The sequence below is a fragment of the Misgurnus anguillicaudatus genome, chromosome 23, assembly GCF_027580225.2.
Source record: "Misgurnus anguillicaudatus chromosome 23, ASM2758022v2, whole genome shotgun sequence".
Classification (NCBI taxonomy): Eukaryota; Metazoa; Chordata; class Actinopteri; order Cypriniformes; family Cobitidae; genus Misgurnus; species Misgurnus anguillicaudatus.
The window spans coordinates 30407071-30421446 of NC_073359.2; the positions used below are offsets into that span (position 1 = coordinate 30407071).

At 37.4% G+C, this 14376-nt stretch overlaps 1 protein-coding gene and 1 long non-coding RNA gene across 3 annotated transcripts in view; one reads left to right on the forward strand and one right to left on the reverse strand.

The window, feature by feature from the left end:
- Window positions 1-14376, reverse strand: part of LOC129453464 (uncharacterized) — a 127753-nt gene that overhangs the window by 44346 nt on the left and 69031 nt on the right. The gene's annotated exons all lie outside the window — the stretch shown is intronic.
- Window positions 7951-9052, forward strand: LOC129414971 (uncharacterized). Of its 2 annotated transcripts, none has more exons than XR_012365647.1 (3): window positions 7951-8213; window positions 8331-8511; window positions 8915-9052. It is a non-coding gene; the product is annotated as an uncharacterized lncRNA (long non-coding RNA). The 2 variants fall into 2 exon arrangements; XR_012365646.1 differs by having other exon boundaries at window positions 7953-8213; window positions 8363-8511.

A 14376-nucleotide genomic window follows, 5' to 3' on the forward strand; every position in this document is an offset into this window, starting at 1 on the left:
CCACAACGTAAGGCCCGCCTCTCCCCTCATTCGATTGGACAATGGAAGACGCGAATGACATCAGGCGCTCAGCGCTCCTTCAAAAACGCGTGCGCGGCAGGCGGCAGAAAACCGCAAGGCGCTCGGCGCGCATAAACAGCGCGCAAACGCGCCCTGCCCATAGAATATCATTCAAAAAAGGCGCCTGCAACTGCCATAAACGCTTTTGGTGTGACTGAGCCCTAAGGCTTTTGTCGGAGGAGCAAGAGAGGAAGCTTGTTATCATCGTCATTGCTAATAATTTAACCGCCTGTGAGAAATTTAAAGTATAGTAATCATTTATTGAAGGATAAATGCCATCAGCTGTTGTAGTGTGTGTGTGTGTGTTTTTGAAAGCTTGTGTGTGATGGCTAAAGTGATGTCTTTGTGTTTACTGTTTTGAGAATATGAGGCATTGTTTCAAGAAATGTTTAAGCAACCAAGAAATGTAAATAACTGTATTATAAAAAACTGTTTAAAGTAAAGTATGATAAACACTTTAATTATTATGTTTTATGTAGAACATGTCTTATCCATTCTGCTTTTTACTTCCCACTCTCCATCTAAATTTAGTGTGAATCACGTGACTGCAAACAAGCTATTAACAATACAGCTGACACCCCTCCTAAATCCGCATGAACAACTCTTACATCTACAGTATACTGTCAACAGAGTACATATGTTAATAAAATCATTATTACACTCAAACATTTCAGTTCCTCACCTCTGACCGTCACATAGAATCTCCTGAATGTGGTTTTTCCATTTCTGATGATCTTCAGTGTATACTCTCCAGTGTGTTCCTCTCCACTGATGTCAATAATGTTGAGATCTCCAGTCTGATGATTCAGCTCCAGTTTATTTATGAATTCCCAACAATCATCAGATGTCCTGAAGATATTGTTGGCAGGATTGATTTCAGCTATAAGAGTATGTCCATCTCCATATTCCCATTTGATCACATCACCTCTCTTTATGGCAGTAACTTTAGTCTTCAGAGTGTAATAGTCTCCCTCATTCGCATGCAGTTCTTCTATTCCATCATCTATGACAGAAACACACAGAAACAGAAACACAGAAATGTAAACAATTCAGATGATTTTCATTTATTAAAGTATAGTTTGGCAAAAAAAATAATAAACCCATGATTTACACAAACTCATGATTTACACATCCGAGATGATTATGTCCAATTTTTCAGACGATCACATTTTTAGTAATTTTTAAAAAATGTTCTAGCTTTTCCAATTTTTGTAATGTATAAATATGGCCAGCATTGGGGAGTAGCATTGCTACAAGTATTGAAGCTACTAGTTCAATTCAATTTTTCAATAGCTTGGTGGTAGCTTCGCTAGTTTCTAAATCAAATAGCTTTTCAGTAGCGAAGCTCTTTTTTTAACCAAGTAGTCTGTTAGCTTTCACACAAGCTACAATTTCCCAAACATTTCTGAGCATTCATTTAGGCGATTCATTCCCAGACGCATTATTACTTGTGCTATTCTTCCTCTGATTGAGTAATGCTCACAGCCATCATCAATTTGATTAGTTTGTTTAATACAGTCAGGTCAAAGGGAGGTCAGGTCTCTTGGCAGAGTTGCTCTGGCTGTGTTGACCTTAAACAATGGCGGAGGTAGCTCCAAATCCGTGTTCATCAATGAAAGTTTTAGAGTTGAAACAAAGCTAATCCAAAAGTACCTACAAGATTAAACCAAATACACTATTTGTTGTCGAGTACTGTCTGAGGTGCTCCTTGGTTTGTCAGATGTGCGATAGCAATCACATCATGCATCAGGAGAGCAACATTCCTGCTATGCTTTTACAGAAATCAGAGGACCGTCTCACAATATTATTATAATATAATAATAAAATAAAATAACTTAACTTTACCTAATGTTGGGAGACACCTCCTACCTTAGACATGTTGACCAATCACCCACTGTATGTATATTAGGCAACACCCCTGGGCTTACAAGAACCAATCAGTATATCATTATCACAATGCTTTGTTCTCTGGATATTTAAGGAAAATGGTAAAAGATTCAGGTGGGACTTTCTATATCTAGAAATGCACCCCCATGATGCTGTCCTGCCACAACATCATGCATTTTTATTTCATTTTAAGTAGTGATAGACCGATATATCGGCCGGCCGATATATCGGGCCGATATTTGCGAGTTTTATGTGTATCGGCATCGGCCGATACATGGCTGCCTTGTTTGCCGATTTTTCCGGCATAATTTACAGACAGAGTGCTGGAACCAGTAAGCGATTGCAGGTCATGTGACTAAAAACAACCAACCTTTTCACGACAACATTGAAAGCTCGGCTTAACAGCTGATCATAGCTGAACAAAGTGGTTTTTTTTTCATCTCTATGGGGCGTTTTCCTGGACAGGGATTAGGCTAGTCCTAGACTACAATAAATGTAAGAACTGTGCAAACTAATAACATCTTTTTTTAACAACATGCCATTTTTTACATAATTTTTATGATGTAAATTGAGTGAGCAAAACCAGTATCGGCTCCAAATATCGGCTCAAGAAAATCGGCAGCCTCTATCGGTCATCGGCTAAGGCTGATGAAACAAAAATCGGTATCGGCATCGGCACTGAAAAATCCATATCGGTCGATCCCTAATTTTAAGGAATCTGTAACCAGATCTTCATCCTTACCAGGTATGCAATGTTTTTTCATTTGATTGTTTCGTATTTGAATCGGATAGTAAATTGGCTTCTGAATTATGTTTTACCTACCTGGTTAATAAATTAATAAATTTGCATTCATTCTAATCTGCTCTGTATTATTGACTCTTCTAAGTTACTATAAAGTATTACAATATCCTTTGACACCATAAATCTACGACCGAGGTATAAATTCATGTTAATCGTCTATACCGCTGAACAAAGATGTCCACCAATTACATTACTACAGGCAGGCTATAAGGAGATAAGGCTGGACCTCTGATCATAGCCCTTACCTTGTTTAAGTTGTTGTTGGCATATGATTCGCTATACCAGGTTAGACGATGCTAGTTTGGACCTCTGATCATCGTATGGGTTTGTATCAAGTTGTATATAGATGGTTACAGTGGTCGGTTTTGCCAGACCTCTGGTGTGGTTGAGTTTATGTTTCAGAATCCGCACAACGGCCGGTGTGGGCTGATACGACATCGGTAATCAAATGAATGAGTTCAATATAAACATGAGTAAATAGAATGATCAAACGTTTATCCAAATTCTACAATTACATCAATTTGATTCATAATTACAAACAAAATGTTTATCTTTTGGAGTCAGATAAATCTACCCAAGTTGCGTAACATTAAATCGCTATCAGCAAGCACAGGAAAAGACCGAACGTGCGACGATCCTTCTGCCATGATGTTCATGAAGTTCTCTCGTTTTGTAAACAAACTCTTCATATATTCAGTCAGTGTGTTTAATTGTTTATATATATACAAGATATCAGTGATGTAGTTGTCATTTATGATCAAATCAATTTTATTATATTTTGGCAATGAAACCAAGTAACATATGAAAAGATGCTTAATTTATTTTGAGGTTGTATGCAAAATCCACTTGGCTCAAAAATCCTAGGGAGCACATGTCCCCTCAGCTTCAATGGAGTGCCTCCTTGTGCCTCTGGCCTAATCACATGACGAAATAGAGCTATATCGCAAGACTAACACAGTGATATTGCTTTACTAGGATTTTGCCCATTGTTAAAATAACAATTAAAATATTTTCGCAAACAATCTTGCACATCCCTACTAGTTATGAACAACACATCTACAGTATACTGTCACCAGAGTACAGATGTTAATATAATCATTATTACACTGAAACATTTGAGTTACTCATCTCTGACAAACACAATTAATTTCCTGATTGTGGTTTTTCCATCTCTGATGATCTTGAGTTCATAAACTCCAGCATGTCCCTCTCTGAAGTCATTGATGTTGAGATCTCCAGTCTGATGATTCAGCTTCAGTTTATCTCTGAATAGATCATCATCATATGTACTGAAGATATTGTTGGCAAAATTGATTTCAGCTATGAGAGTTTCTCTAAATCTCCACTCTATCACATCAACTCTCTTTATGTCTTTAACTTTAGTCTTCAGATCGGCAGTGTCTTCTTGTACTAGCAGTTCTTCTGTTCTACCTATGACAGCAGCAGACAAAAACACAGAAATGAAATCAATTCAGGTGATTTTCATCTATTACATGTTTTATTTACTGATTATAAACATCAGCTCATATTCTCATAAATGAATTTCTGTTTATTAACTCAATCTTTCAGATTCTCTATCAGTATATAAATATAAACAGAACTATAACATCTAGATATGAATTTTATGAATCTCCTAACCAGGGCTTGACATTAGTCCCTTTCACACATACAGTCTTTACTGGTAATTTACTCGTAAATTGCAGTTAACAGATCAGAACAGAACCTTTCCGGTAAATCAGTGCTCCCAATTTACCAGTAAGACAGGTTGTAAGATTACCAGTAATTTACCGGTAAGCGCTGTGTGTGAACGAAAATTATAGGATTACCGGTGTTGTGTCGAAGTCTGTTCCCCCTATGTTCCCCCTATTTTCCCTTCAGTGTAGTGTTTTTATGGCGTTTTTATCACGTTATAGGTTTTATTATTTATATATTTAAAGTTTTAATGGCTACTTAGATGTATATGTGTGTATTTCTGTAATGTATCTGTATTGTTCTTAATGGTAAGTCAATTATTTTTACAGTATGAATCATATTATATGTATAATATTTATTTAATTATGTATGCAAACATTACATTTTTAAAACAACCAGTAAAGGAAAAAAAGAAAAAGACAGGCTATATTTTAAAAGAAATACCCTAATAGAAAACTGTAAAATGTATGAAATATTTAATAAATTGTATTATAAAATACATGATATTATGCCTTTTTAGTGTAACCAATTCAAATCTTTAATCTTTCTAAATGTAACGTGATGAAAACGCTATTAAAGCACTACACTAAAGGGAAACATAGGGGGAACAGACCTCGACACAACACCGGCATTTAGAACGGACGACGTCAGACCGTGCTGACAGCTTCGGGCCAATCATAGCGCTTTAATACAGATGACGCGTTTACCCCCGCACTGTTTACACTCTTAAAATTGATGTGTTAAAAATTTACACAAAATATGTGTAAAAGGATTCTAACACATTTTTGTGTTGGAACTGACACATAATGTGTAAATATTATGCTTAACTGCTTACACAATAGCCTATTTCACACAGTAATTCTATTAAATTACCGTGAATTTACCAGAATGAATTTACCAGTAAATACAAAAATGTGCTGTTCACACATGCAGTGACGTTCCGTCTTTTTACCAGTAAGACATCATTCACACATCAGTATCAAAATAACGGTAAACTCGGAAAGAAAGCGGAAGTTACCTGTGGCACGCAGCCGGCGAGCTCCGTGTCGTATTTGTAAACGGCGGGTTATGACTTAATATCCACGGTCAGTATTTTGTTGTTTTCATATCTGTGGCAAACAGTCGCGAAGTTGCTTGTGACCAAACAAATTGCGTGAGGCGGCGTCAACCTGCGTTTGCACATTAGGCTTCACAGATGGTGTGCTAAGGACGTCGGCAATATGGCAGACGGTAAGCTGTTTTAAACAACTTTGGTGAAGAAATGTGGATGTTAACTTCAGGTGTGCTCGACTTTTAAGCAGCATGTGTGTGGAAACATCCGTAAACAGTTCGGGGGTAAACGCGTCACCTGTATAAAAAACTTTCTGATTGGCCCGATCTGTCAGCGCGGTCTGTCGTCGTTTGTTCTAAATGCCGGTAATCCTATATTTTTCATTTACACATAGCGCTTACCGGTAAATTAGTGGTAATCTTACAACCTGTCTTACTGGTAAATTGGGAGCACTGATTTACCGGAAAGGTGCTGTTCACACATGACATGTTAACTGCAATTTACCAGTAAATTACCAGTAAAGACAGTATGTGTGAAAGGGACTAATGAGTCTGTTAAACACGTTAACCAGTACACAATAAAATGAAATGCATAATTATTGTAGTTTAATGACGATTTATATTTAAACTAAGTAACATGAAAAAATGTGATATAAAACACTATATCCTGTCGTTTTCATAAAAAAAGTGATTTAGGCAGCATGCACTGACACTGATTATCCTGTACTTTTGTTTGTTATAAAAACCAAATATCATATATAACACATTCCTTTATCAAGTATAAGATGTTTGTGCAACAGGAAATATACAAGCAAGTTTGGTCAAAAGCACAAATAAGTCTGCACTTCACCACAAAGTTAAATAAAAAATATAAAGTTTTACAATGCAACTTTGTCCTTAGTCAAAACGATTTGCCCAGGAACAGATAATATATTTATGAGACCAAGGATTGTCCATAAGACAGTACCGAAAATAAAATATATATAACACTGTGTTAACCACTATTAACACATAACACCCAGCAGCCAGCGGTGATTTTCAGAAGGACTTGCCGAGATTGGGCGAGGTACATGAGCGCTAAGTACCCGTTGGTTGTCTGGATCAGAACTCCGAAAAAGTCGGGGCAGATTTTTTAATAAACGCTCTCTTTATAAACCGACCGCAAATTTGAACTTTTTATACATACATTCTCTCCTAAAAAGCTTTTGAACATACACTTTGTGACACAATAAGAGTAATATTTCAAACATTATGCAGGCATTCTCTTCCATTGGGGGCTGTCGTAAGTTCACACGAATCTGCTGATGACGTTTCACATGGACAGACAACTACGCATTATTGTATTTTTAATTGTATTTTTTGCGTGTGTTTTTTTTTATTTCATTATTATGAAAATCATGATCATTATTATTGAGCCTTGGCTGGCAGTCTGTTTTGAATTTGCATATTTTGTGTTGCGCCTGCGCAGTGACGTTCTTTTCCAACCGCCTTTCCAGTCAAGAGGTCAAGAATGTTCCTGTCTGCATCAGGTAAGAAATTAAATTAAAAATTACAGTTATAATATGATATCTATTTTTCATATAGTGTAAGAAACTTTCGTATTAATTGTGCAGGAGACTGTTAATTTAAACTTTATTATGGTAACATTAAATGCTCGCTCGTTTTGCAAAGTTACGTTTGGAGATTCATGTTAACAGTCATTGTTTAATGCAGGGTTTCTCAAAGTGTGGGGCGGGCCCCACTGGTGGGGAATAGGAACATTGCAAGTGGGGCGTGACAAATGGGAGAAAATCTATTAATTCAATTATTTATTGACCATACACTCAAAACGGCACATTTAAACATAAACCTAGCTTAAAACTTAAATAAATCAGACTGTAGAAAATGTCACGCGGTAACTTAAAGCCTAGCCGATTACGATTTTGTTTGGGCGATTGGGACAGGTGGGGCTTGGAACTCTTCCCTACCTCCAAAGTGGGGAATGGCAGAAAAAGTTTGAGAAACACTGGTTTCATGAAAGGCACATTGGACTACGGGTTAGTAATATGTGTGACACTTGCTTGCAGCACTGTAACGTAAATCGTTAACACCGTGTCCTAAATAGACGTGTCACGCGGTAACGGGTTTCTTTTCAGTTTATGTCTTTACGTTATAGGACGGGTCATTATAAATTATGCCTTTGATTATCGCAACACCTTGTCGCGTGTGGTAAAGCACATGGTGGAACAGTATGCACATCACTGTACCTAACGCACTGTACACCTGTGAGCGGCATGACGAGACAAAAGACGGTAAAACTCATTATTAATCGGTGATGCTGTACATTCTGGATGATGCACAGCCACATTTTATAATACTGTTTTTATTTTTGTGTCGCGCCGCTCGCGTTCAATATAAAGTGAGACAAGACGCAATTAATTACTGGGAGAGTAGTGGTCTAAAGGAGTCAAACTTCACAAACCTTTCACTGCTTGCAGTAAGGCTAAAGTGCTACGTGAATAAGATGGGTGTAGTTTTGTGCTACTAGCTGTAAAGTGTTTTTGCACTATTGAGTTATAAATACTGCCCAGTAATACTTAACTAGATGTAAATCACAATTCTTGTGTCAATGTTTGTTTGTAATCTTTTCAGCTATCCATCTGAAAAAGAAAAGTTGGCACTCTCAAAGGAGATTGTATTGTTGGATTATGGTCTCATTTGGTCAAAAAGAGGGACATGTACCGTAAGTAAGGATGCTTTTACGTACTTCATTTATGTGTATGAAATTTCTTACTTGACAATGTGTATAAAAACTGTACTTGACTCTAACTAAGTGCTATTTTTGCATTGATCATGATAGGAGCATTTTTTTTTTAATGGGCCATCACACAGTGGATTTATAAAAATGAGATTACAGAACATCAGACGGTAGCTTCAACAGAGTTGAAGTGAGAGGACATCATCAATAAAGAATGCCATTGACCAAACCTTCAGTCATCAAAGAAGATGGATACAGGTAATGACAAAATCACCAATTATTGGTGAAATCTTTAAGGAATATCCCCAATTTCTGGACATGCCAGTGTTTGTAATATACTTAAAGGCGGAGTGCACAATGTTTGAAAGCCAATGTTGATATTTGAAATCACCTAAACCCGAGGACTGGAATTGAAGACCACTGACCTAAACAAACACGCCCCTACCCCAATAGAATCTGGACCTTCTTTTAAAAGACCCGCCCCACACATACGCAACACGGCAAGGATGTCGGTTAGTAGGCACGCTCCTTACTGCTGATTGGCTATAAATGTGTTTTGGTAGTCGGCCCGTCTCCTTTTCCAAATCGTTTTTCAAACATTGTGCACTACGCCTTTAACTGGAGATAACTTTACACAAAGTGTTTCATAATTCCAATATTAATATTTCTTTTTAAATTCACTGAAGGGGGACATCAAGTTTTCCAGACTTACCGATGGGAAAGAAGAAATGGGAATGTGACAATTATTGAGAAACTCAGGGAAAAAGCTTCTTTAGAGAAGAAAATGGACATCAGACATTTATTGAAGAAAGCTGACAGTCAACATAATGGTATGATTTCCTATCTCTGTTCCAAATGTTTAATTTGGAAAATAACGTTTAAAATGTGACATTCAAAGTACGATATAAAAGTAATTCAAGTCTAATCATATAAAATGTATTTTGCTAACAACACAGTGGTCAGTGGCTCGTAACTTTGGAAAACAACTAACTACTTTGGCTGGTGAGCAAAAAAAGTTAATGTCAAGCCCTGCTCCTAACACCGGTTTCACACCGCAAGCATGAGCAGTGCGTGAGGAGAGCGTTTGCTACGCGTGGCCATTGTGCTTTTACACTGGCTGCGTTTGCAGCACATACTGTGCAGTTTAATAACAGTATAAAAATCTCAAGTTCACATTACATTATTTTACATGCATTTATGAGCAAAACCTCTTCAAGACACTTTTTGACGGTCAGTGTAATTTATATAACTGTGATTTGTTTAATCCACATTGTTTCGTGCTGTTCTGGTCCGTTTAATGACAGATATAGGGGTGGTTTCCCGGACAGGGATTAGCTTAAGCCAGGACTAGTCCTTAGTTTAATTAGAAAATATAACTAGTTTTAACAAGCATGCCTTACTAAAAACATTACTTGTGTGCATTTTGAGGGAAAACAAATGGCACTGATGTATTTTAAGATATGTCAGTGCAAGTTGTTTTCAGTTTGGACAGCTCTTACATTTATTTTAGTCTAGGACTAGTCTAATCCCTGTCTGTGAAACCGCCCCATAGACACAAAACACAATTATAGACATAAAAAGCCCATGGCACATTATTAAATCTGTTTCTCTGAAGTTTTACGATAAAATAAAAAAATTCACTCAGTGATTGACAGCATGAAGCAGTCGATCGCGTTTCCCTTCAACAGTTTAAGCTTAAGATTTAGATTTAAAGCTATAGATGTATCTGTTTCTCTGAAGATTATTATGATAGATGAGGACTCATTTGCTGGGCAGACAGTGAATGACAGCGCAGTCTTCTTGCAACAGTGTGTTTTTAAATATTTCATTGCTTTTTTTAAATTGCTCAAAGTCATGATTGTTTAAAACAAACTTGGCGTCACATTCGTGATTTTACTGTAAAATTACACTTTTTCGCGTCAATCCACGACCATGTAAACCATACACAATGCACTGTCACTTCAATTGAGCGTGAGCAGCGCAGCAAAAATAGAGCCGACGCCGAAACAATCGCAGCACTGCTGCTTCAGCGACGCTCCTGCCACGCGAGCACGCGCTGCTCACGCGTGCGGTGTGCATGCTCTAACTTGTTAACATGGGCGCCGAAAAAAACACTGCTTACGCACTGCTCACGCAGTGTGAAACCTGCCTAACCGTGAGAATTAATCTAATTGGCAAATTACTTTAGATAGATAGATAGATAAGTCTGCACTTCACCACAAAGTTAAATAAAAAATATAAAGTTTTACAATGCAACTTTGTCCTTAGTCAAAACGATTTGCCCAGGAACAGATAATATATTTATGAGACCAAGGATTGTCCATAAGACAGTACCGAAAATAAAATATATATAACACTGTGTTAACCACTATTAACACATAACACCCAGCGGCCAGCGGTGATTTTCAGAAGGACTTGCCGAGATTGGGCGAGGTACATGAGCGCTAAGTACCCGTTGGTTGTCTGGATCAGAACTCCGAAAAAGTCGGGGCAGATTTTTTAATAAACGCTCTCTTTATAAACCGACCGCAAATTTGAACTTTTTATACATACATTCTCTCCTAAAAAGCTTTTGAACATACACTTTGTGACACAATAAGAGTAATATTTCAAACATTATGCAGGCATTCTCTTCCATTGGGGGCTGTCGTAAGTTCACACGAATCTGCTGATGACGTTTCACATGGACAGACAACTACGCATTATTGTATTTTTAATTGTATTTTTTGCGTGTGTTTTTTTTTATTTCATTATTATGAAAATCATGATCATTATTATTGAGCCTTGGCTGGCAGTCTGTTTTGAATTTGCATATTTTGTGTTGCGCCTGCGCAGTGACGTTCTTTTCCAACCGCCTTTCCAGTCAAGAGGTCAAGAATGTTCCTGTCTGCATCAGGTAAGAAATTAAATTAAAAATTACAGTTATAATATGATATCTATTTTTCATATAGTGTAAGAAACTTTCGTATTAATTGTGCAGGAGACTGTTAATTTAAACTTTATTATGGTAACATTAAATGCTCGCTCGTTTTGCAAAGTTACGTTTGGAGATTCATGTTAACAGTCATTGTTTAATGCAGGGTTTCTCAAAGTGTGGGGCGGGCCCCACTGGTGGGGAATAGGAACATTGCAAGTGGGGCGTGACAAATGGGAGAAAATCTATTAATTCAATTATTTATTGACCATACACTCAAAACGGCACATTTAAACATAAACCTAGCTTAAAACTTAAATAAATCAGACTGTAGAAAATGTCACGCGGTAACTTAAAGCCTAGCTGATTATGATTTTGTTTGGGCGATTGGGACAGGTGTGGCTTGGAACTCTTCCCTACCTCCAAAGTGGGGAATGGCAGAAAAAGTTTGAGAAACACTGGTTTCATGAAAGGCACATTGGACTACGGGTTAGTAATATGTGTGACACTTGCTTGCAGCACTGTAACGTAAATCGTTAACACCGTGTCCTAAATAGACGTGTCACGCGGTAACGGGTTTCTTTTCAGTTTATGTCTTTACGTTATAGGACGGGTCATTATAAATTATGCCTTTGATTATCGCAACACCTTGTCGCGTGTGGTAAAGCCAGTGTTGGGGTAGTTACTCAAAAAATGTAATTAGTTATTAGTTACTAGTTACTTCTTAAAATTGTAATGAGATTACTTTACTAGTTACTGCATTTGAAAAGTAACTTCACTACTTATTACTTTACTTTCCTTTTTCTTAATTTACCACATAGATACATGGACATGGTTTAGGCGGGGTCGGCTGATGATGAGTGACTACTTTAAATGACCGGCCAGGGCTCTAGACTAACTTTTTGCACTGGTTGCACTGGTGCACCCTAATTTTTGACCCCATCGGATTTATAGTTCGCCCAAAAATTAAAATTCTGTATAATTTATTTGTAAATCAGGTTTGTAACTCTTATGTTGTTACAAACCTGTATAAATGTCTTTGTTCTGGTGAACATGAATGAAAATATTTTAAGGAATGTTTGTAACCAAACCATTCATGAGCCCCATTCACTTCCATAGTATTCTTTTTTCCTACTATAGAAGTGAATGGGGCTCATGCTTGGTTTGGTTATTAACATTTCTCAAAATATGTTGCTTCGTGTTTATCACAACAAAGATATTTATACAGGTTTGTAACAAAATTTATAATTTATTTTTGGGTGAACTGTCCCTTTAACACCGCAAGTTTAGCGCCCATGGTGGTTTCATACAGAATATAAACATGTAGGCTATTTTATAATTTTCATGTTGTCATTCCATTTTCCTTATACGAGTCATGCACAGTCCTGTTTGATAACCCGCATCCGCGTGATTAAAATAACAGTTGACCCGTTATCCGACATCAGCATCAATTTATTTCATACCCGTTTTACATAAAGACTGCGACCGGCCGCACCGCAAATCGTGATGTAAGTAGAAACCTTTAAAGATCTTCATGCAGAACATTGACAGAAATAAGCACAGGACCATGACTGTTCAAATATATTATCATTTAATGTGAAACTTTGTGAGGGTCGGCTGAGTGACAGCTGAGCGGTCAGCAGTGTTTGAACACTCATAAGCGCTGCACTTATATTTATTATTACCTTATAAATTGATGATATGATTGCAGTGATTCCAAAGGGATGTCCAAAAAAACTCAAGTAGAATGTTAAATGTTTAAAGTTTAATGTCTCTTTCTCGCTGCCCTGTGTAAACCCACGCGGGTGATGGCATGAAACGCGTGAGGAGCTTGCATTTTGCATTACCTTAAATTACCTTAAATTATGGTCATACAAATAAAAGTAAAACAACATTCAAAACTGTAATGTGTAAATTTATTTATGTAAAGTTACACTCGCAATAATAACAAAACATTGTGCTTTTTTAAATAGGTAAAAAGGGTTTTGTGCTGCATCGGTTTGGGAGTGCGTCACACAATAAATAAACTCATATAGGCTACTTTTGAATTCGTTTTGTTAATTTGCTAATTATTTAAGGGAAACACATTTCATATAGGCTTATTTATTTTATTATTTTTTCACCAAAGAAAGACGTAATCATCACGTTCTATTCATTTTAATACTTTTTGCGCATAAACTAAACCCTTGGGGGAATTATTTATAAATGAATCAACAACGCAAATCAAGGAATTAACTTATTTCTCTATTTAAGACAGTCTGGCAGGGCGGTAACAGTGATACATCAAACATCGAAAAGTTTATAGGATTAGATTTGGATTTTGGAAGTAAGATTATGAAGAAAACAGCGGTCCTGACTCCTGGCTTTTTTCTATAAATTGAGCGCACGCGACATTGCTGTTCGGGTTACGTTCAAATAATTTCTTTAAAAGAATTATGCTCTGGCTCTGACTCGATTGAGGTTCATTACCTAATTCCGTCTTCGGGTTCGGACCTCTCGATCCCTGACCGGTAAGTTAAGCAGGATCTTTCGCCACAAGTGTTGTATTGCCATGCTGGGCTTACAAATGCTCAGACAGGTTGCTCATCGCGTTGTCAGCAGTTGAAAGACACTTGTCGTGTGGGCATAGTGTGCATTTCACACGAATATTTTTGTCCTTTGAGCAATACGCTGAAAGTAATGTGAATATCGCCCCAGTGGCTGAAACCCTCCGTCTTTATTTCCCGCTCCCCTTTGCACCAGCAGCTGCGTCAAATCAATCTCTATGGCAACGGCACACGTACAGGGACACGCATGCACGCACCACTTAAATAGACAGAACTTTAAACCCAGGCAAACACTGCTTGGGTAACGCAGGAAAGCGCGTTCCTATAGTCTAGTAAAGTAGTGTAGTTACCAATATTATTAGTGTAATGCGTTACTTTACTTCGTTACCCAAAAAAGTAATGTAGTTACTGTAATCCGTTACTTTGTAACTCGTTACCCCCAACACTGGGTAAAGCACATGGTGGAACAGTATGCACATCACTGTACCTAACGCACTGTACACCTGTGAGCGGCATGACGAGACAAAAGACGGTAAAACTCATTATTAATCGGTGATGCTGTACATTCTGGATGATGCACAGCCACATTTTATAATACTGTTTTTATTTTTGTGTCGCGCCGCTCGCGTTCAATATAAAGTGAGACAAGACGCAATTAATTACTGGGAGAGTAGTGGTCTAAAGGAGT